The sequence below is a fragment of the Protopterus annectens genome, chromosome 2.part0 (assembly GCF_019279795.1).
Source record: "Protopterus annectens isolate FY-2018-M chromosome 2.part0, PAN1.0, whole genome shotgun sequence".
Taxonomy (NCBI): Eukaryota; Metazoa; Chordata; order Ceratodontiformes; family Protopteridae; genus Protopterus; species Protopterus annectens.
The window spans coordinates 593,364,770-593,387,125 of NC_056728.1; the positions used below are offsets into that span (position 1 = coordinate 593,364,770).

General features: G+C 47.1%; 1 protein-coding gene across 2 annotated transcripts in view; it reads left to right on the plus strand.

Annotated features, from left to right (window-relative positions):
* Window positions 1-22,356, plus strand: part of DNAJA1 (DnaJ heat shock protein family (Hsp40) member A1) — a 163,548-nt gene that overhangs the window by 140,075 nt on the left and 1,117 nt on the right. The gene's annotated exons all lie outside the window — the stretch shown is intronic.

Here is a 22,356-nt window from a genome sequence, read left to right on the forward strand (position 1 = left end):
TTGGTTCCGTCCGTGGAGAGGTCCAGGCGCCGGGACTCCATTGTCGGCTCCGAGGGGGTGAGTGGCATCGGGCCCTTGTGCGACCCCGCTCTCCCTCTCGGAGCTTCGGCTCTGGTTAGTTCGGCCCCGACATCATTCTCTGAGCCTTCTCTGTCGGTTCCGGGGGCAGTTCCGGTCTCTTCGGAGCCGGGACTACCTTTGGTATCTGATAGGAGAGCCTTCGAGGTGATGAGGAGTGTGCTGGACCCAGTGTCCACTCCAAGGTTAAGTTCTGCAGCTCCTCCCTCTGCAGTGCCTGTTTACGGTCTCTGGCCATCCTCCTACATCTGACAGCAGAGATCCAAAGCGTAGAGTACCCACTTTGGGTGTCTCCTCCTTTTCCGAGGGCTCTCCTGAAGTTTCAGGGGAACCCCCTAGGAAAAGAAAGTGCAAGAGGAAGCACATAGACTCGCGACACCGACTTGGATGAGTCTGAGGGTTCCCCCAGATCCCCCTCTGAGGCTGTCTCTTTTTCGGACATCCTAGAGATCCTAAAACAGAGGGGAAATTGGTCCACTCTCAAACCTTCCGAGGACGAGTCTGTTTACCTTGACTCTTTTGGATCTCGCCCTTCCACCTCTTGGGTGTCTCCCCCTTTTCGACCCACCAATGGAGGTAGTGGCTAGAAAGGCATGGGCAGCTTATGATTCAATGGAACCTCTACCCCTAGGAGGCCTTCTAAATTTATTTCTGCACCAGAGGACAAATCCTTTCTCACCAAAGGCATTTCAGTTGATGCTATGGTGGTAGCAGCAGCCACTAAGAAGGAACTGGCTGATCCTTCTGTACCTGTTCATCCTCCTAACAGAGTCCAGGACCATGGACAGGTATGGCAAGCGGACTTTTGCTTCAGCGACCTTTACTATGCGATCGCTGAACTATTTGTCATTTCGCCCGCCTTCAGAGAGACCTGCTCAAAGAGCTGGGTGAAACTGTACAGGATCCTTCTGCTGAGGGCTATCAGGACAAGATAAACTCCCAGCTGGCCACCCTGAACTCCATTGTTAACTCCTCCATGCGGCTTATCTCTTGCGCAGCCGATGGAGCGAGTAGGGCCACTGGCACAGGTGTTGCGTTGAGACGTCATGCTTGGATGCGACTCTAACTTTGCCGATCCCTTCAAGGCATCCTTCACCAACACCCCCTTTGATGGTTCAGAATTGTTTGGACCTCAGGTGAAGAATACCCTCACCAGATGCGAGCAAGATGGTAAGACTCTCTCTGCCGTGGGAGTCCATTTTTCAACACCTTCTAGACCTTATCCTAAGGGACAGAGGGGTGGAAAGATGTGGTTCCGCAAACCACAGGGAGTCACGCCTGCCCCATGTGGTGAATTTCCCCCTAGAGGCAAAGGGGGGAATAGTAACAGATGCCACCTCAGGGGCAGAGGGGGGTCCACAGAACCAGGGTTCCAGGGAATCTTTCCCTTACCAACCCTTTCAGCATCCCTGAGAAGCTGCCAGACTGTCCGCCTTTGGAGGCAGTCTGGGGAGGATTATCTCTGTACCCGGAAGCCTGGCAATCCCTCTCCCAAGACACATGGGTACAGAAGATCATATCCGGGGGTTACAAAATTCCCTTCACTTCCCCTCCGGTACAACCGCCAAGACCCCTACCAGACGTACCACCCGCACAAAGGGGTCAGGCTCAGCTAGAAATAAAAAAGCTGTTGGGGGGGGGGTCATCCAGGCAGTCCCAGCAGATCAGCTAGGATCCGGAATCTACTCCAGATTCTTTTTGGACCTCAGCAGATTGAACAACTCTGTACAAAAAACAAAATTTCGGATGGTAACCCTGCAGTCCATTCTACCCTTTTTGGGCAGAGACAACTGGATGTGCTCCTTAGACCTCCAGGACGCGTACTATCCTATAAAGATACACAGGCGCTCCAGGAGGTTTCTCCGCTTCCGGCTGGGAGCCAGTCATTATCAATTCAGAACCTTGCCCTTTGGTCTCACCACAGCCCCCCGGGTGTTCGAATGCTTGGCAGTGGTCATGGCTCACCTGAGACGAAAAGGATACCAGGTGTTTCCATATCTAGACGACTGGCTCATTTCCGCTACCAGCAAGCAGCATCTTATAATGGCCAGGGATTACACTATTCAACTTTGCAACAGTCTAGGTATTTCTATAAATTTTGCAAAGTCGTCCTTGTCGCCTTGTCAATGTTTAAACTTTATAGGCGCCGTATTAAACACCACAGAAATGTCTGCAACATTACCACCTCAGAGTGACAGACATAAGGCGGAATGTTCAGTCCCTGTTTCAGCCCAACCGAGTTCAAGTCAAGCTAGTATTGAAAGCGTTAGGCCTCATGGCAGCGGCGATTCTTCTACTCCCATTAGCCCGCTTCCACATGAGGCTCCTTCAGTGGATGCTGTTATCTCAGTGGTCCTTTCAACAGCTACCAATGACTCACAACATTTTGATAACCCCATCTTGCAAGAATCACCTCTCCTGGTGGATGGTTTCCTTTCAGCTTTTTCAGGGCAGACCCTTTGTCTCCCCCCCCCCCCCCCCCCAGTTGCCACAGTGACAACGGATGCCTCCCTGATCGGGTGGGGGGGGCATTGTCAGGGCAGGACGGTCCAGGGCACATGGCAACAATCAGAAAACCACCTGCACATAAATGTCCTGGAGATGAGGGCGGTGCTTTTGACGTTGCAAGCCCTTCAGAGCTCTCTTCCTACAGGGACTATAGCAATTCAAATGGACAATGTCTGTGGTGTGGTACATAAACAAGCAGGGCGGAACAAAGTCCTACCCCCTATGTCGAGAAGCACTCGGACTTTGGCAATGGCCGATTTCCTCTCAACGGTTTCTGATAGCAACGCACATCCCCGGGAAGTCCAACGTCATAGCGGACAGATTGAGCAGAACTATCCTCATGCCTCACGAGTGGTCTCTTAATCAAGTGGTAGCAGACAGAATATTTCAGAAGTGAGGCCAGCCTTGCTGCGATCTTTTCGCAACTCTTCAAAACAGCAAGTGCCTCTACTTCTTCACACTCTTTCCTCTACCAGGCCATCCCCCCAGAGACGCTCTTGTTCACGGTTGGCCCCGGGGTCTTCTATATGCCTTTCCTCCCTTGCCATTGATCCCGCAATTAATTCAGAAAGCAACTGCATTGAGATCCAAAATGATCCTCATCGCCCCGTTTTGGCCTCGACAAGTATGGTTTCCTTTCCTGCACAGTTACCTACTGGAACAGCCTTGGCATCTGGAACCCCTTCCAGATCTGTTGACCCATCTCACGGGCAAGCTGCATCAGTCTCTTCATTCCCTCAACCTCACAGCTTGGTTGCTCCACTTCCAGCCATAGCCAGGCTTCCCCTTATTTCTCCTGTTCGTGATAACATTCTGGCTTCCCACAAGTCCAATACTAGGAAGACGTATGCGAGTAAATGGAAGCTTTTTTCGCATTGGGCACAAACTAGGTCCCTAGATCCTTTCCATGCACCCATTCATAAGGTTCTAGACTTTCTGGCCGAGCTTTTTCATTCAGGGTCATAGTCGGCCACCATCGGGGTACAATTGGCGGCCATTACTAATTTTCATGTTCGGCTCTCAGAAGCAAATATTATGTCCCACAAACTCTGTAAAGCCTTCAAGGGCATCTTTTTGCTTAGACCTCCAGTTAAAGATCCACCTCCACAATGGGATTTGAATTTAGTTCTAACCTCATTGATTCTGCCTCCTTTTGAACCTGCAGCTTCTTACTCCCTCAAGTTTCTTTCTTGGAAAACTGTTTTTAGTAGCCATAACATCTGCCAGAAGGGTATCGGAACTTCAAACTTCGTCTGTCTGTCCCCCTTATTTGGTCTTTCACAAAGGCAGGGTAACTTTCAGAACAAACCCTTCCTTCCTACCGAAAGTGTCCTCTGAAGCAAATCTGAACCACTCCATTGACTTGCCTGTCTTCTTCCCAGACTATGCCAACAGGGCTGAACAGAAATTACATTCATTAGATGTTCATCGCCAATTACGGTATTATCTAGACCGGACAAAACCACTCAGTCAGACCAGCTTTTTCTCTCTTATGCTGCAGGAAAGAAAGGGCTTCCGGTATCGAAGGTTACTCTTTCCAGATGGTTGACCTCTATTATTACCTTTATCTATGAGTTGAGACACAGGCAACTTCCGTCTAGGCCCAAGGCTCATTCAACCAGGGCACTGTCAACATCAATGGCATTTCAAGCAAGGTTACCACTAGATGCCATATGTGCAGCAGCTACATGGGCTTCCAAACATACCTTTATTGCCCATTACAAACTTGATATAGCCTCCAGAAATAGAGCTGACTTTGGTTCCGCTGTACTCGGGAGTCTGTTCCATTGAGCCACCCAGGACTAAGATGCTAGGGACACTGTCCCATTAAGCAAGAATGAAGGCGAGAATGACAACTTAACATTAAGAAGTTATGTTCTTACCATAACGTTCCATGTTGGTTGTCTTTTTCTCGCCTTCTTTCTTGCATCCCTCCCTCCCTCCTGCCCCCTAGCCTGGATAGACTTGAGGTCTCAGAGTCCTTCCATTTCTGGAGATATAACATGTTACGGTTTCCCCGTATCCTTAATGTTACTACCAGGAAGCCCGTACTTGCAAATGAGGATTATGATATTATGATATTATATTTATACCATGTCTTGGCTTCCAAACGAGATCTGGGGAGTTAGCGCATGGTATTGTGGGTTATAGGGCTGCCTCAAGCCGGTAAAAATAGCTCTCGAGCTATAGTATAGGCCGAGTCGGAGCCGAGGATCGGCTCCGAACCCATCCAGCAAGAAAGAAGGCGAGAAGACAACTAACATGGAACATTATGGTAAGAACATAACTTCTTATCTTCCATGCAGACAGGGTTTCCCTCAGGACCAGTCCTTCCTTTATGCCCAAGGTGGTGTCTAGTGTGGCCCTAAATCAGTCCATTCATTTGCCTACTTTTTTCCCTAATCCATAAAGCAAAGGAGAACGAATACTGCACTCTCTTGGACGTGCACAGACAACTTGGATTTTATTTGGACAGGACTAAGCCTCTCAGAAAATCTGAACAGCTGCTAGTTGGCTTTGCTGCAGGGGCAGAGGGGAAGGCCATTTCAAAGCAAACCTTTTCTAAATGGATAGCCCATTGCATTAATTTCTGCTATAAGCACCATGGAAAACCTACCCCACTGGGGATAGATCACATTCCACCAGGGCTGCATCTACCTCAACAGCCTTTCTCAGAATAGTCCCTACCGGCGACATCCTAGAAGCTGCTACCCGGAGCTGTGTACATACTTTCACCAAGCATTACCACATGCCTATTTTTTTCTAAATCCAGAGCTGGTTTTGCCACTGCAGTCTTGCAGACCTTAATAGCTGGCCCTAATGCTCTCCAACTTTCTCCTCCCTTGCTTAGCTTTGTGAATCAACCCAAATGTGATGACTGCAACAGTGAAACACAAAGAACATAGTACATTTGTGTACACTTGCCTTAAATGTAGATTTTCGAGTGCATTCACTGTTGCAGTCCTGGTTACCTTCCCTGCAGCCTCCTGACTTCTCTTGGCTCTACATTTCCTTCTTGTTTGGTGTATTTAAGCTTTCTGGTGTATTTGCTGTTTTGATGGCGGTGTACCATAACATGTAATTGCTTCCCATTGTGGGGGCACCTGATAGCTGGGGCAAGAAAAACTGATGTAGTTGGGTCGGCTGCATGTTTTATACCCCTGACGTCATGGAAGAAGAGACAGCATCTGACGCAGAAAACCAAGACTCTGGTATTCAGGCTGGCTAAGCTGTACTTTATAGTATCTGGTGATGTCCTTCTATTCCAATGTTGCAGTATTCAGTAGTGGGGTTTACCATTCTTCCATCAGCTTGTTCGGCCAGGTTTCCAAACCTTTTTCAGTCCCTGTTAGTGTGTCAGACGTCTGACGTGTAGGCTGGTACGATATAGTCTGTTAATGTCCGGTAAGAGTAAGTGCATCTGTGGTCACCAGATTCCCCACAAAGATGCCCACAACCAGTGTCTCTTTTGTTTGGGAAGGGATCACTCTATTATAAAAACCGTGTCGTTTGTAAGTCGTTCGTCTCTAAGACCGTTAGTCGTCGACTTCAGGCTCTCAACCTGCATCTCGAAAACCCATGTCTTAGGTAGATTGCTCTCGGAATAGGAGCTGCTACCGATGCCCCATCCAAATCATCTAGGAAGAGGGCCAAGCCCGTAAAGCTGTCCACTTTCACCGTGCCTCCTTCTGCATATTCCCAGCTTGTAGCCACTGTTAGCTTGACAGAGGAACCGACGTCCGTCACGCTGGATATCGGACGCTGGGTGGAACCAGCTTCACAGATGGGCGCTTCTGCCGATGTTCTTCATGTTTCACTGTTGCAATCCTTACATTTGGGTAATCTGCTGGCAGGTTGCCCTCAGTCGGCCTGATTAACAAAGTATTGGTTCCTGCGTCGGTTGCTGTCCCTTCTTCCATGACGTCAGAGGTATAAAACATGCAGCCGACGCCATTACATCAGTCTTACCGTGCAGTGCCCGAAGCGGGAAGCAGTTCGCAAGTGCTGGTCGGCAGACTCCTGAAATTTTCGTTTGAGTTTATGAACCGAAGTCTTCAACTTAAAGCCAAGTACCCTGTTGGGGAAACTTTTTTTTCTTGCTCCTTACCGATGTCAGTAAAAGTTAATTGCATTACTTGTGGGAAGCAAATACCGCAAAGATTTTCCTTTGTACTGTATTCCTTGCCTAGGCCCTGACCACGACATACCTTGCTGTCAGTTTTGTGCTTTATGTAATCAGTGCACTATCTATCGTCGGTACATTTTTGCCTCTAAATATTTCGGTTCTCTGTTTAATTATTCAGAAATGATGTCAGTTAGCCATCCGATTACCGAAATTCCGAAAAAACACAAAGACAGGCTATTGAGGTCCAAAACTGCCGACGACACTTCTAAGCCAGTTGCCAGTTTGCTGGTACTCAAGGAGGCGTTTTCGCAGCCCCTGATACCCACTACTTCTGACTCGCAGGCCTCTACTGAGACCCATTCGGAGTCTTGTATGCCGGGAGATGCTTCACCTATTGAACCCACGGATGTCTCTACCTTAGATGGGTCCGGAGCCGCTGTGCAGGCTTCTGAGGTTTTCAGGCCTACAGACTTGCATATTAAACAGACTCCACCTTCTATTCTAAGGCCTAAATCTCAGTCTATGTCTAAATAAACAACACCCAGGCCACATGTTCAGGCCTCTATGCCTAAAAAAACAAATTATCAAAATGGCTGAAGATCTTACTCTAATCAGGGGTAGTCAAACCCCCCCCCCCCCCCTTTCTAAGAGGCCTAGGACTGAGCTTGACTATGAATCTTCTGATCAGGACTCTGTTTCTTCTAATTCTTCCATTGACCTGGATTTGTCCATGCCTACTTATGAGGATTCTGATGAGAGGATTCCATTCCCTCTGCTTCCCCCTGAGGACTTTTCTTTTGGGGAAACTTTACCTACCTTAGGGGAGCATTTCCACTGGGAAAGTCAGGAATTTTCTGAATCTAAAAAGAGGCTTAGGGATTTCCTCCTTCTACCTCAGCATAGTCCTTTGGCTATACCTCCTGTACTAGACATTGTTGATTATGTGTTTTCAGAATCCAGTATGGCCCCTGATTCCCTGACTCCGGCTCCTAGTAAACCTGACAGATATTACAGGGTTCCTGAGCCCCACAAGTTCCTTTTCAAAAATCCTGTTGCTGATCCGGAAACCATTTCTCAGGGGCCCAAGGGCATTAAGGCTTCTGCTGCTAAAAATCCTACCCCTTCTGATAGAGACTCCAGGGCGCTGGATAGATGGGGATAAAAAGGTTTATACTTCTGCAGTTTTGGCAGTCAGGACTTTAAACTGCCAATTTCATATGCTAAAATATCAACAGCATATTATGGGACTGCTTAAACAGAAAATTATGTTGATTTCTGACTGCGTGGAAAATAGACTTACAGGATTTATTGCATTCTGCTGAACAAGTTGGAAAACATACTTTGCAATGTGGTTTTGATTCTTTAGAGGCCTCTTGCAGGGCTGCGGTTACTGGGTCTGTACTTAGAAGGTATGCTTGGCTTAAGGAGCAATCTCTGCCTGATCATGTTAAAGCAAAATTGTTGGATGCTCCTTTAAATCAGGACCGCCTGTTTGGCAATAAGGCTGAAGAAGTTCTAAAAAAAGATGGAAGATCATGCTAAATCTATGCAAACTGCAAAAGATTTAACCTCCAAGATTTAGTAGGCACTGGCCTACTAAGAATTGGTCCTTTCGCGCGTCTTCCAGATCCACTCCAGCCAAACCCAGACACACCAAAAGCACCAGGTTTCAGTCCCAAGGGACTCTCGGAACTAAGCAGTGGGGGGGCATCCACTTCCAAATCTGGAAATAACGAGACACCCCTCTATGGTAAACAGTCTCAATGACTTTCCTTTAAACTTGCCAAACACTTAACTTTCATTCGCCCCTTTGGGGGAAAGATTGCTCTTCATGCAAAAAACTGGGAACTCATAACCCTGTACAAATGGGTTTTAAATAGTGTCCCAGGGATACAGATTTCATTTCCACACGTTGCCAACACCAAACGGGTGGCCAGACCTGCCCCCAAATCAGTGGGCAGAGGCTCAGAAACAAGTACTTTCCCTCTTAAACTTGGGGTCTATTCACCCGGTACCAGAAGAGGAAAAGGACAAGGTTTCTATTCCAGGCTTTTCCTGGTACCCAGAAAAGACTAATCTTGGCGTCCAATTCTGGACCTGTCTACTCTAAACACCTTCCTGGGCATTCCAAAATTCAAGATGCTGATTCTTCACCAGTTACTTCCTATGCTAGGCAAAGATGCCTGGTTGGCAGCTGTAGATTTAAAAGAAACTTACCTGCATATCCCAATCGGGGAATCTTGTAGAAGATACCTACACTTCAAGGCAGGCTATTTGCATCATCAGTTCTCTGCACTTCCTTTGGCTTATCCACTGCTCCCAGAGTTTTCACAAAATGCCTGGCTCCAGCCATTGCTTTTTGCAGACAAATATTCAAATTTACTCCTATTTAAACGATTGCCTGATTCAGGCAGGCAGACGGGAAAAGCTGTTACAGCACCTGACCTTTATAAAGGACTTTCCCTCCCTGGGGTATACTATAAACGAAAAGAAATCAAAACTAGTCCCCACACAAAAAATTGTATTTCTGGGAGCAAGCCTGGACATATCACCCCAGATGGCATTCCTTACTCCAGAAAAACAAGTGTACCTGACAGGCTACTTCTCTCAACTAGCCACCAGAACCCAGTTATCCGCAAGGAAAATCCTGCAAGCTCTAGGGTTCATGGCCTCCTGCATTCTACTCATTCCGTATGCCAGACTGCATATAAGGAAACTACAATGGTACCTACAATGCACCTGGATCCAGGCTAAAGGAGCCGGAACAGCACTACCCTCCCTACCTCTCATCCTGGATTACCTAGCAGACCTACTGCACCGGGGTCTATCCTTCTGTTCTATTAAGTCATGCCTCTGCCGTTGCTGCTCATTACAGCACAGAGCAGTCTCTTCTCACACCCTCTTATCAAACAGTTCTTAAGAGGGGTAATGACATAAGGCCACCTAGAAGAGCTGCTGTCCCAACTTGGGACATTGTGTTGGAAAAGCTCACCCTTATCCCACTTTGAACCTGCAGCTTCAGCAGAGTTAAAATTCCTCTCTTGGAAGATGGCCTTGCTTCTGGCCATCACTTCAGCTAGAAGAGTATCAGAGCTTCAAGCACTCATGGCTGTAGAGCCCTTAATTTTCTATGCTGTTAGGGTCTGTCTCTGGACTAACCATTTCTTCATGCCTAAAGTGTCCAGTGTGGATCTCAACCAATCCATTCATTTGCCCATGTTTTTCCCGAACCCACAAAACAAGGGGGAAATGATTCTGCACTCTAGATATGCACAGACAGCTCAGATTCTATCCGGACAGGGCTAAATCTTTTAGAAAAACTGATTAGTTGCTAGTCAGCTTTGCAGCAGGGGCAGAGGGTAAGGTCATACCCAAGCAAAAAACTCGAAATGAATAGCACACTGCATCCATTTCTGCTATAAACTGCATGGGAAACAGCCCCCAAAGGGGGTCAGGACGCATTCCACCAAGGCAACCTCCACCTCTGCAGCTTTTGTCAGAGGGGTCCCCACCAGGGACATCCTGGAGGCTGCAACATGGACCTCTGTTCATACCGTCACCAAGCATTACCATCTGCCTATCTTCTCCAAATCCAGGGCAGGCTTTGCCACTGCAGTCTTGCAGGGCATCCTAGCCAGCCCCCAGTCTTCTTGACTGCCTCCATCCTTTTCTTCATCTTTGGGAAACAACCCAAATGTGATGACTGCAACAGTGAAACAAGAACATAGTACAGTTGTATACTCTTACCATTAATGTAGATGTTAGGGTGTATTCACTGTTGCAGTCCTGCCCCACCCCCCCTCCATCCCCTTGGTCTCTCTCCTTCTCTCCCTACAGGGAATTTTTGGTATTTACTTTCTACTGGTGTTCTTCCACCATAGCATAGCTCCCTATTTTGGGGGCTCCTGACAGAGCAAGAAAAACTGATGTAATGGGTGTCAGCTGCCTGATATTATACCACTGACGACCTGACATCTGTCACGGAGCGACAGCAACGGACTCAGAAATACTAAGTCTCAGGTATTCGGGCCGACTGAGCGCTACCCTTGGCAGGATAACCCAAATGTGATGACTGCAACAGTAAAATACACTTTAACATCTACATTTATGGTAAGTGTACACAACTGTACTTTCTCCGTACTCCATCTATGCAAGAGCAATCACCACAAGTTACCCCCCTCAGTGGATCTAGTCGCACAGCAGCAGGGAACACAGATTCACCCACAGTGGAGATTCCTACACCTCTCCCTTTGGCTGATAGGATTCCGATTCCTTTCAGACCTCTATATAACTAGGACGTGCGCTCTTTCCTGCGGGAAGCCATGAAATCAAACACAAGGAAATCATATCTGGTGTCAGATAAGATGGAGCTGCTGGGCAGTGACCTGCCTCTTATTCTCTCACCTGTGTGAACTGCTAAAGACAGATTGTCTTACTCCTCTTTAAAAGCACATCTGTCAGCTATTTCTGTCTGTCTGCCTGCCTATGGAGCTCCTACTTGCTTCCAGCCAAAATATTCCTAAAAGGTGTTTTACACCCAAGACCCTCCTAGGAAACCAACTCCTCCCTGGGATCTTAATTATGTGCTGGAGAAACTCACTCTGCCACCCTTTGAACCAGCTGTTAAGGCTGACTTGAAATTTTGCATTTGGAAAACAGTATTGCTAGTAGTTTTAACATCAGCCAGGAGGGTATCTGATCTCCAAGCCCTCGTGTCTACTCCACCCTTCCTAGTTTTCCATATGGACATGGTCACCCTCAAGATTAATCACTTCTTCACCTCCTAGGTGGTTAATGAATTCTTCCTTAATCAAGCTGTTCACCTGCCCGCCTTCTGTCCTAACCCTTCGGGAGACCGTGAGAGAGTCCCTCACTCCCTGTACATCCAGGGAGTCCCTCACTCCCTGGATTTACACAGGCAACTCCGTTTCTACTTGCATAAGACCAAACCTATACGCAAATCAGACCAGCTGTTTTTCCTTCCACCCCAGGGCTCTGGGGAAAGCTATAGGGAAGCAAAAGTACAGTTTTGTACCTACCATAAATGTAGATGTTAGAGTGCTCATACAGCTGCAGTCAATAACAGATGGGTTATCCTGCCGTCAGGCGGGTCTTCGGTCGGCTGAATTCCAAAGTCTAGGTCCGGCGTCGGTTGTTGTCACTTCTTCCCTGACGTCAGTGCGACAGGGGTATAAAAGAGGCAGCCAACGCCATTTTCTTCAGCTTTTCTTGCCCCCGATGTCAGGTGCCCCCAGAAGGAAGGCAAACATAATGTTATGCAAAGATGCAATGTTGATAAATCAAAAACGGTAGTTGCAAGCAAATACACCATAAAAGAATACCCCCAAAAGGTTATATGAAAAGTGTTTGTTATAAGTCCTGTCCTAAGAGGGGATGGAGGGGGGAAACCTGGACTGCAGCTGTATGAGCACTCTAACATCTACATTTATGGTAGGTACAAAACTGTACTATGTTCATCGTGCATACAGCCGCAGTCATAACAGATGGGTAGAATCCCAAAGCTAAGTAAGGGTGGTAGGCACTAAGTGGAACTAGGAAGGGGCTAGGATCCCCTGCAGGACTGCTGTGGCAAAGCCCGCTCTAGATTTTGAGTATAGTGGGAGGTGATGGTGCTTGGAGAAAGTGTGCACTGAACTCCAGGTGGCTGCTTCCAAAATGTCCTTGGTAACGACCCCCCTGAGGAAGGCTGCAGAGGTAGCTGTGGCTCTGGTGGAGTGGGATCTGATGCATGCAGGCACAATTTTTCCATGAAATGAGTAACAGAAGCGTATGCAGTGGGCTATCCATTTTGAAATGGTCTGTTTGGAAATAGTCTTTCCTTGAGCACCTGCAGCATAGGACACAGTTGCTTAGATTTCCTGAATGGCTTTGTCCTGTCCAAATAGTAGCGAAGTTGTCTGTGAATGTCCAAGGAATGTAGTAGTCTTTCCCCTTTTGTTTTGTGGATTAGGATAAAAGGTAGTTAAGTGGATAGTCTGATTAAAAGCTACACTGGATACTACCTTTGGCATAAAGGTAGGGTTGGTTCGTAAGGAAACTCTGTCCTGATGGAAAATGATGAATGGTTGCACAGCCATGAGGGCCTGTAGCTCCGAAACCCTGCGAGCTGAGGTGATAGCTAGAAGAAAGGCTGTTTTCCTGACAAGTACTGTAACTATGAAGAAGAAGCTGGCTCGAAGGGAGGAAGGGTCAGCTTTTCCAATACGAAGTTGAGGTCCCAAGCAGGGACTGGTGGTTTCCTTGGGGCTCTTAAGAGAGGATGAGAGAATAAAGGAGGATCTGTGTTGTATTGTGCAGAAATGGCTGAAGCGTGGATCTTGATGGAGGAGAAGGAAAGTCCATTGTTTAACATCTCAGCTAGGTACTGTAAAATTTGAGGCATATTTATTACCCAAGGATTGTGTCCCTTTTCTTGATTCCAGGCACAAAATCGTTTCCATTTGGCGGAGTAGGCCTTTCTAGTAGAAGGTCTTCTGGCCTCCAAGATGACATCCTGCACCTCCTTGGAGAGGAGAAATTGTTGGGAAATCAAGGAATTCTCCATGCAGCTAGATTTAGAGTTTTGAGATGGCTGTGGAGAGTTTTGTAGTTGTGCTGGGACAACAGAAGAGGGACTAGAGGTAGGATGCATGGTGGGGAATGTGTCAGGCTCTTCAGGAGCGGATACCAGTGTTGTCTTGGCCAGTCTGGAGCAATGAGAATCATTTTCGGCCTCTCTGCTCTGGCTTTTAATAGAACTTTGGGCAGCAGAGGAAGGGGTGGGAAGGCATAGACTGTCAATGTTGCCCAATTGAAGGAAAGTGCGTCCACTTTCCAGGCCTGTAGATGATAGGTCCTTGAACAAAATTTTTTCAACTGGCAATTTCTGTGGGTAGCAAAGAGATCTATGTCTGGTTGCCCCCATGCCTGAGTTAAGTTTGTGAAAACTTGAGGATGCAACTTCCATTCGTGTGGATCTGTCATATTTCTGCTTAGGTTGTCTGCCAGTGTGCTTTCCTTCCCTTGCAGGAATTGTGCCTGTAGTTGAATTTGCAAATCCAATGCTGTGTTCCATAGGGTCATGGCTTGCCTGCACAGGGGGTATGAATGAGTCCCCCCCCCCCCCCCAGTTTGTTTATGTACCACATCACTGTGGTGTTGTCTGTCCTTATCAATAGCTGGCCTGGATGCAGTAGGTCTTTTGAAGGTCATAATAGCCTTTTGCACGGCTAGCATTTCCTTTTGGTTGATGTGAAGGTGCTTCTCTTTTCGGGTCCATTTTCCCTGAATGCACTGATCTGTCATGTGTGCTCCCCAGGCGTAGTCTGAGGCATCTGTTGTGATTGAGTTGCTTGAGGTACACAGAAAGGAAGACCTGTGTTTCTTTGGCAAGCTTGAGCCCACCACATAAATTCCTTTTGAAGGCATGAAATGAGTGGTAAAATTGCTTCCAAGCTGTGGCTGTGTTGAGACCATAAGTTTTTTAGGTGCCATTGAAGTTTCCTCATATGCAGCTTTGCACATGGGATTAGTAGGATGCAAGATGCCATGAATCCCAGAGCCTGCAGGACTTTCCTTGCAGTTAGCCTGGTGTAAGTTGCCATTTTTCTGAAGTATTGAGACAGTTGCCCTTGCTTGTTTGGCGTGAGGTAGGCCATCTGGGTGGTTCTATCCAAGCTGGCACCCAGGAAAATTATTTGTTGAGAGGGTATTAGTTTTGATTTCTTTTTGTTGACTGTATATCCCAGGAAATTCAACAGTTTTATTACAAACGCCAGGTGCTGCAGTAGTATGTCTTTGCTGTCCGCTTGGATCAGATATGGGTAGATTCCAAAGGGCAATGCAGAGAATTGGTAATGGGTTGAACCTGCAAAAAATCTGAGGTATCTTCTGCAATCTTGTCTGATAGGGACATGCAGGTATGCCTCCTTGAGGTCCAATGTTACCAGCCAAGACTCCTTGCCCAGCATGGGAAGAAGCTGCTGTAATGTGAGCATCTTGAATTTTGGCACCTGTAGATATGTGTTTAGGATGGATAGGTCTAAGATAGGTCTCCAAACTTTGTCTTTCCTTGGTACCAGGAATAGTCTGGAATAAAACCCTTGACCTTGTTCTTTGGCAGGCCTGTCTAAATTCTGAGTTCCCCGCCAGGAGTGGCATCGGTATCTGTAGTAGGAATGGGGGCCGAGGAGCCTGCGACCTCTGGTACTGAAGACACCGGTAATGCATTGTCATCGGTACTCGGGGGCTGCGTAGGCGCTTCGCTGAGTACCGGAGAACTGGTAGTCTGCCTTAGCGTGGTTTCAGTAGGTGGTGCGGACCTCGTATGTCGGCCCTTATTTTTGCGTTTTTTTGCTCAAAACTAGAGTCTGAGTATCCGCCGACATAATACAATTACATTTTTTGCCAAAAAAGTGAAGGGTGAACTCCGCCCGACGCTTAATATGTTGAATCTAGCACAAAAACGGCAGACCGAGACGTCGTGGTCTGGGCCTGAGCAAGGTATTCAGAAAGAGTGGAAATCGTTATGCGGTATTTGCTTCCCACATGAAATACAATTATTAACTTTGACATCGGTCTGAGGCAAGAAACGTTTCCCCAACAGGGGGTACTTGGCTTTCAAGAAGACTTCGGCTGAAATACTTTCGTAAATTTCAGGAGCTGGCCGACCGGCATTTGCGAACTGCTGCTGCTTCGGGCCCCACGCGGCAAGAAAGACTGAAGAAAATGGCGTCTGCTGCCTCTTTTATACCCCTGCTGCACTGATGTCAGGGAAGAAGTGACGACAACCGACACTGGACCTAGACTTTGGAATTCGGCCGACCGAGGACCTGCCTGACGGCAGGATAACCCATCTGTTATGACTGCAGATGTATGCACGATGGACATCCGTTTCTTCTTGGGTTGCTAGGGCAATCTCATTTTGTTACTCACCATGGAATGGCTCTAATGGGCAACATCAGAACCATTCCACAAGGGCCATGGCTTCCTCTGGAGCCTTCTTTAAAGGTCTAGACACTAACTCCATTCTGGAAGCTGCTACTTGGTCATCTGTGCACACATTCACCAGACACAAGTTGAACCACATCTCCAGGACAAGAGCAGGATTTACCACGACTATCCTGCATGGTTCCTGGAGTCCTCATCCAGACCACCACCCAGACAGCAGTGAACTTTTGTACTTTTCCACTAGTGAATACTGCAACATTGGAATAGGACATAGGAAAGTTCTGTAAAATCTTACCATAACCATAGATGTTTTTTCTCTGTTGCAGTATTCCTTCCCTCCCTCCATCCCCCTGTTCTCCTTGCACTTGTTCTCCTCGACTCCTACACAGGCTATGCTATCAGGACTGGCTCCGTCTGGGGCTTCTTGGTTCTGAGGACTGGTGCGTGCAGATGTTACTTTTATGGCCCACGTACCAGCCTACACATCAGACGTCCACACCAACAGAGACTGAAAAAGCTTTGGAAACCTGGCCGAACAAGCTGATGGGAAGAAGGGTAAACCCCACTAGTGAATACTACAACATGGAAGAGAAGGACATCTATGGTTGTGGTAAAGATTTTACACGAGTTTCCTTTCTACCAGTATTATAAAACTCCCTGAAAGAAAAACAATAATCCTTGAAGATTGAAAGTATCAGCTCTTCCAAAAAAATCCAAGGTTTGCAGATTAGTTTCTCTTTGCCCCCTTATCTCTCCAGTGCTTAACCTTGCTTATGTTCATTATCAGCTTTATCCAAACAAGGTCGTATCACAGCCCTGCAGTTGGAGCATAATCAGGAAATGCACATTATGTCCTTCAAGGATGCATCTGCAGTCATCACATATGGGTTGTCCTGCCTCAGGCAGCCCTTCGGTCGGCCGGATTCCAAAGTCTGGGTCTGGCGTCGGCTGATGTCGCCCTTTCCCCGACGTCAGAGCGCTTGGGGTATAAAAGCATCAGCCGACGCCATCTTCCCCAGTCTTTCTTGCCGTGTGGTGCCCGAAGCAGAAGCAGTTCAAGTGCCGGTCGGCCAGCTCCTGTAATTCAGCTAACCGAAGACTTCAAAAGCTAAGTACCCCGTTGGGGACTCTTTCTTGCCTCAGCCGATGTCAGATAAAGTTAATAATTGCTTAACTTGTGGGAAACAAATACCTCATAAGGATTTCCACTCTTACTGCCTCCCCTGCCTAGGCCCAGACCACGACGTCTCGGCCTGTTCAGCCTGTGCTTCCTTCAACCGACGCACTCTTAGACGTTGGGCGGAGTTTGCAGAGGAATTTTTGGGGGCTAGTTTTTCATACAATATGCCGTCAGAGACCCAGACTTCACATTTAACAAAGAAATGGAAGGACATGGACCGACACACGTGGGCCGCGGTTTCGGCTGAAACCACGGCCAGGCCTACCACGAGTGTCTCGGTCTCGGCTGAAACAGAGTCCTTGGTACTTCCGACCCCGAAACCGCTCAACCGACAACCTCGGCCCCGGAGGCCCCTGCTGAGTCTGTTATTGAATTTCCTTCATAAACCGGTGTCTTGGAAACTTCCGACACCATTCCTCTAGACAAAACTACACCAGCACGTGGTGCAGCTAGGCCTCCTGCATCCATGTCCATAAAGGCATTCACCAGGGCTAAAGCTGCTATACACACTAAAGCTATGCTTCCCAGGGTTATTCCTCAGGGGCCCACTGCAAGTTCACAGATTCTAACTTTAGCAGAGGACCTTATTTCCCTAATTAGGGGCTCTCAACCCCATCCAGACAGGGGCTCTCAACCTCCTCTAGACAAAAGGCCCAGGGTTGAGCCCACTGATCCACACTCCTCAGGGGAGGCCTCTGATGGCTCTGCTCTCTCGGACTACCAGGAGGAGGCTTTTTCGGCCTACGAGGATTCTGATGCAGAGGAATCTATCCCCTCAGCCTCCCCTCTTGAAGAACTATCCTTCGGGGAGACCCTTCACACTATGAGAGAGCATTTCAAATGGCAGGGCCAGGAATTCTCTGATTCCAGGAAAAAGAACTTTTCTGCATTTACCTCAGCATAGACCTTTGGCTATTCCTCCTGTTTTGAATGTCATTGATGATGTGTACTCTGAGTCTAGCATAACCCCTGACACACTTCCTCCGGCCCCTGTCAAACCCGATAGGTACTACAGGGTCCCGGACTCGCATCTTTTCCTTTATAAGGCCCACTCTGCTGATCCAGAAACCATTTCCCAGGGCCCTAAATGGGTTGCAGCTGCCACTGCTAAAAATCCACTCCCCTCTGAAAGGGAGTCCAGGGCTTTAGAGAGATGGGGTAAAAAAGTGTATACTTCTGCTACTCTTTCTATGAGGGCATTAAATTGTCAATTTCATATGATACAGTACCAAGAGTATTTGTTAGATGAATTGCATAAGAAACTGTCTTCACCTGAACCCCTAGATCGCATATCACTTCAGGATCTGGTACATAACTCCCAGCAGGTTAGCAACCACTTCTTGCAGTGTGGTTTATGATGCATTGGAAGTTTCATGTAGGTCAGCTATGACAGGTGCAGTCATACGTAGGCGTAGGCATGCTTGGCTGAAGAAACAGTCTCTGCCAGACCATGTTAAAGCTAAGCTTCTGGATGCTCCACTGGAAAAGCAAAAGTTATTTGGCTCCACTGCTCAGGAGGTCTTAAAGAAATTTGAGGAAAAGGCAAAATCTGTACAAACAGTCAAAGATTTTCTACAAGTCCAACCTCCAAGATTCAGCAGAAATGCCTACCAAGAACTGGTCCTTTCCGGACACAGAAAGATTTCAGAGAGGCAAGCACAGGCGTGCCAGAGGTAGAGGGCAAGCTAGAGGCTCCTACAGGACGTCAATGGCAGCCTCCCAACCAGAGAGGTAGTGCAGGACCTACAACTGCTGCACAAGGACAGACTCAATGACTTTGCTTTGACTCCGCCAACCAGGGCTCAATTAGAAGCACCTTTGGGCGGAAAGCTTTCTTTATTCTCAGAAAATTGGCACAGTATTACAACAAATGGACACTGCAAATAATAGACAAAGGATACAGGTTCCATTTTCACACATTGCCAAAAAGAAAAGGCATGCCAGACCTGCCACTACATCAAAGGGCAGAGGCTTTGAAACAAATCTCCAACTTAATGCAAATGAAAGCTATAGAAAAGGTTCCTCTTTCAGAACAAGGCCAAGGATTTTATTCCAGACTATTCCTTGTTCCAAGAAAAGAAAATCAATGGAGGCCTATTCTCGACTTGTCCGCACTGAATACTTATCTCATTGTGCCAAAATACAAAATGCTGACTCTACAGCAACTCCTTCCCATGCTGGGCAAGGGATCTTGGCTGGTGACTCTAGACCTCAAGGAGGCATACCTGCATGTCCCTATCAGACAAAGTTGCAGAAGACACCTCAGATTTCTTGCAGGTTCAGAGCATTATCAATTCTCAGCATTGCCCTTTGGCTTATCTATTGCGCCCAGAGTATTCACGAAATGCCTGGCCATCAGTAATTGCACACTGCAGACTTCAGGGGATTCAAATATACCCATATCTGGACGACTGCCTTATACAAGCGGACAGCCAACAAACTTTGATAAAGGGCTTGAATTATGCCAACAGCCTACTGCAGGCCTTGGGATATACAGTCAGCATTCACAAATCAAGATTTGTTCCATCCCAAAGAATAACTTTTCTGGGTGCGGATCTAGACACAACCACCCAAATGGCTTTTCTCACAGAAGAAAAACAAAGACAACTACCGGATTACTTCAAGAATCTGACAAGACCAACTCAGCTAACTGCAAGGAAAATCCTGCAGGCCCTGGGTTACATGGCATCTTGCATTCTTCTGATCCCACAAGCAAGGCTGCATATGAGGAAACTACAATGGTACCTTAGGAGTTTATGGACTCGACACAGTCACAGCTTAAAAACATTAATCCCACTCATTCCATGCCTCCAAAAGGAATTTCTGTGGTGGGCTCAAGTAAGCCAGTCAAACAGGGGTCTGCCCTACAGCAAGCCAATAGCCAGCCAAACCGTTACAACGGACGCTTCAGACCACGGTTGGGGAGCACACATGGAGGGCAGATGTATTCAAGGACTATGGTCACAAAAGGAGCTACGCATGCACATAAACCAAAAGGAAATGCTGACAGTGATACATGCAATCGAGGCCTTCAAACTCTTTCTGCATTAAGGCCACCTGCTAATAAGGACAGACAACACCACAGTTATGCGGTACATAAACAAGCAAGGAGGCACCCATTCCTACCCTCTTTGCAGACTGGTAATGAATCTATGGGAACTTTCCTTGAAACTCAATATAGAACTGCAATCCCAGTTTGTACCAGGAAAAGACAATATACTGGCGGACAGCTTAAGCAGAAATATCATGGATGCACACGAATGGATGCTGCACCCAGACATCTTCCTACAGATAACACAATCCTGGGGAAGGCCAGACATAGATCTTTTTGCCTCCCCCCACAATCGTCAGCTGAAGAAATTCTGCTCAAGGACATACCACCCACAAGCATGGAAAGTGGACACCCTATCTTTCAGCTGGAGAACTCTTAACAGTGTATGCATTTCCACCTCTTCCATTAATGACCAAGGTCTTACTGAAGATCAGGACAGAGCAGCCAAAAGTGATTCTGATAGCTCCGGACTGGCCAAGACAGCACTGGTACCCACTGTTAAAGAGCATGTCACGCACGAAACCATGGCCTCTTCCTCAATGACCACTTCTCCTGACACAGCACAATTACAAAATTCTGCATTCCAACCTGAAAACCTTGCAACTAACAGCCTGGAAAATACCTTGACTCCTCCTCAGGATAAGATCTCCAAGAAAGTGAAGGATATCATCATGGAAGCTCGCCGGCCTTCCACAAGAAAGGCATATTCAGCAAAATGGAAAAGATTTCACACTTGGAGCACCACAAAGGGCCTAGGTGCGACAGTGATGAACATGGCACATATCCTGGAATACTTGGCGGAAATGTTCCACAATGGCCTGTCTTACTCTTCCATTAAAATTCATGCTTCAGCAATTTCAGCAGAGTACAATACTGATCCACCTGTCTTTTCTCATCCTCTCCTAAGACAGTTTCTAAGAGGAATTAAAAACATCAATCCTCCAAGGAAACCTCCAGTGCCTGCTTGGGACCTTAACTTCGTGTTGGAAAAACTAACTCTGCCTCCTTTTGAACCAGCAGCATCTGCAGAACTACAGTTCCTGTCTTGGAAGACCGCCTTCCTTCTGGCCATAACCTCAGCAAGAAGAGTATCTGAGTTACAGGCCCTCATGGCAGTACAGCCATTTCTTATTTTTCATCAGGACAGAGTCTCATTGAGAACCAATCCTTCATTTATGCCAAAGGTGGTATCCAGGGTCTCATTAAACCAAGCTATTCACCTGCCTACCTTCTTTCCAAATCCACAAAACAAAGGGGAGAAACTTCTGCACACCCTGGACATACACAGACAGCTGCGCTACTACTTGGACAGAACTAAAAGCTACAGAAAAACTGACCAGCTGTTGGTAGCATATGCTGCTGGTGCACAAGGAAAAGCAATTTCCAAACTAATGGATAGGGATTTGCATTTGTTTTTGTACTGTGCCAGCTAACATTAGACCTCATTCCACCAGAGCCACAGCCACCTCCACAGCCTTCTTAAGAGGGGTGGCTACCAAGGACATTTTAGAAGCTGCTACATGGAGCTCCGTGCATACATTTTCCAAGCATTACAATTTACCTTTATATTCCAGATCCAGAGCAGGCTTTGCTACGGCAGTCCTGCAGGGCATTTTAGCTACACCATCCTTTACATAGATCCTCCACCCCCAGATTGGCTATGGTATTCTACCCATATGTGATGACTGCAGATGCATCCTTGAAGGACATAGTACAGTTTTGTACCTACCATAAAAGTAGATGTCCGATAGGTATGCATCTGCATTCAGGTTTACCCTCCCTCCTTCCCCTCTGTGGTATTTCTTGGGTACTTACCCCTCTTATAGCTAGCTGGGGTTATCTATTATGGTGTATTTGTTTTTATATTACTGTGCATGTTTGGAATTTGTAATGCATCTCTCCAAATTTAGCCTTCCTTAGAGGGCACCTGGCATCTGGGGCAATAAAAACTGAGGAAGATGGCGTCGGCTGATGCTTTTATACCCCAGGCGCTCTGACGTCGGGGAAAGTGCGACATCAGCCGACGCCAGACTTTGGAATCCGGCCGACCGAAGGGCTGCCTGAGGCAGGACAACCCATATGTGATGACTGCAGATGCATACCTGTCGGACATCTACATTTATGGTAGGTACAAAACTGTATTTTCCTCAAACAGCAGTGGATTTTGTGGGACCCCCACATAGTCCAGGATAATTGAGGGCCCCCTTGCAGCCACAAGTATTCCAGGTACCTAATGCTTGCTGTGTTTTTGGATTTAGTGGACAATGTCCACCAGTAAAGTGAGAGCACTGTGTTAGCAGTAAAATATTTAATGGAATTGTGAAGCTTATTTGATAAAACATTGGTACTGTAACTAGTGATACCTTTGAATTTTAAATGAGATGCAGGTAAAAGTTATTACCCACCTCGTTTATTAAGTATACAGGATTGCTGTACTAGCTTTTGTTAGCGTGACAGGCGTAT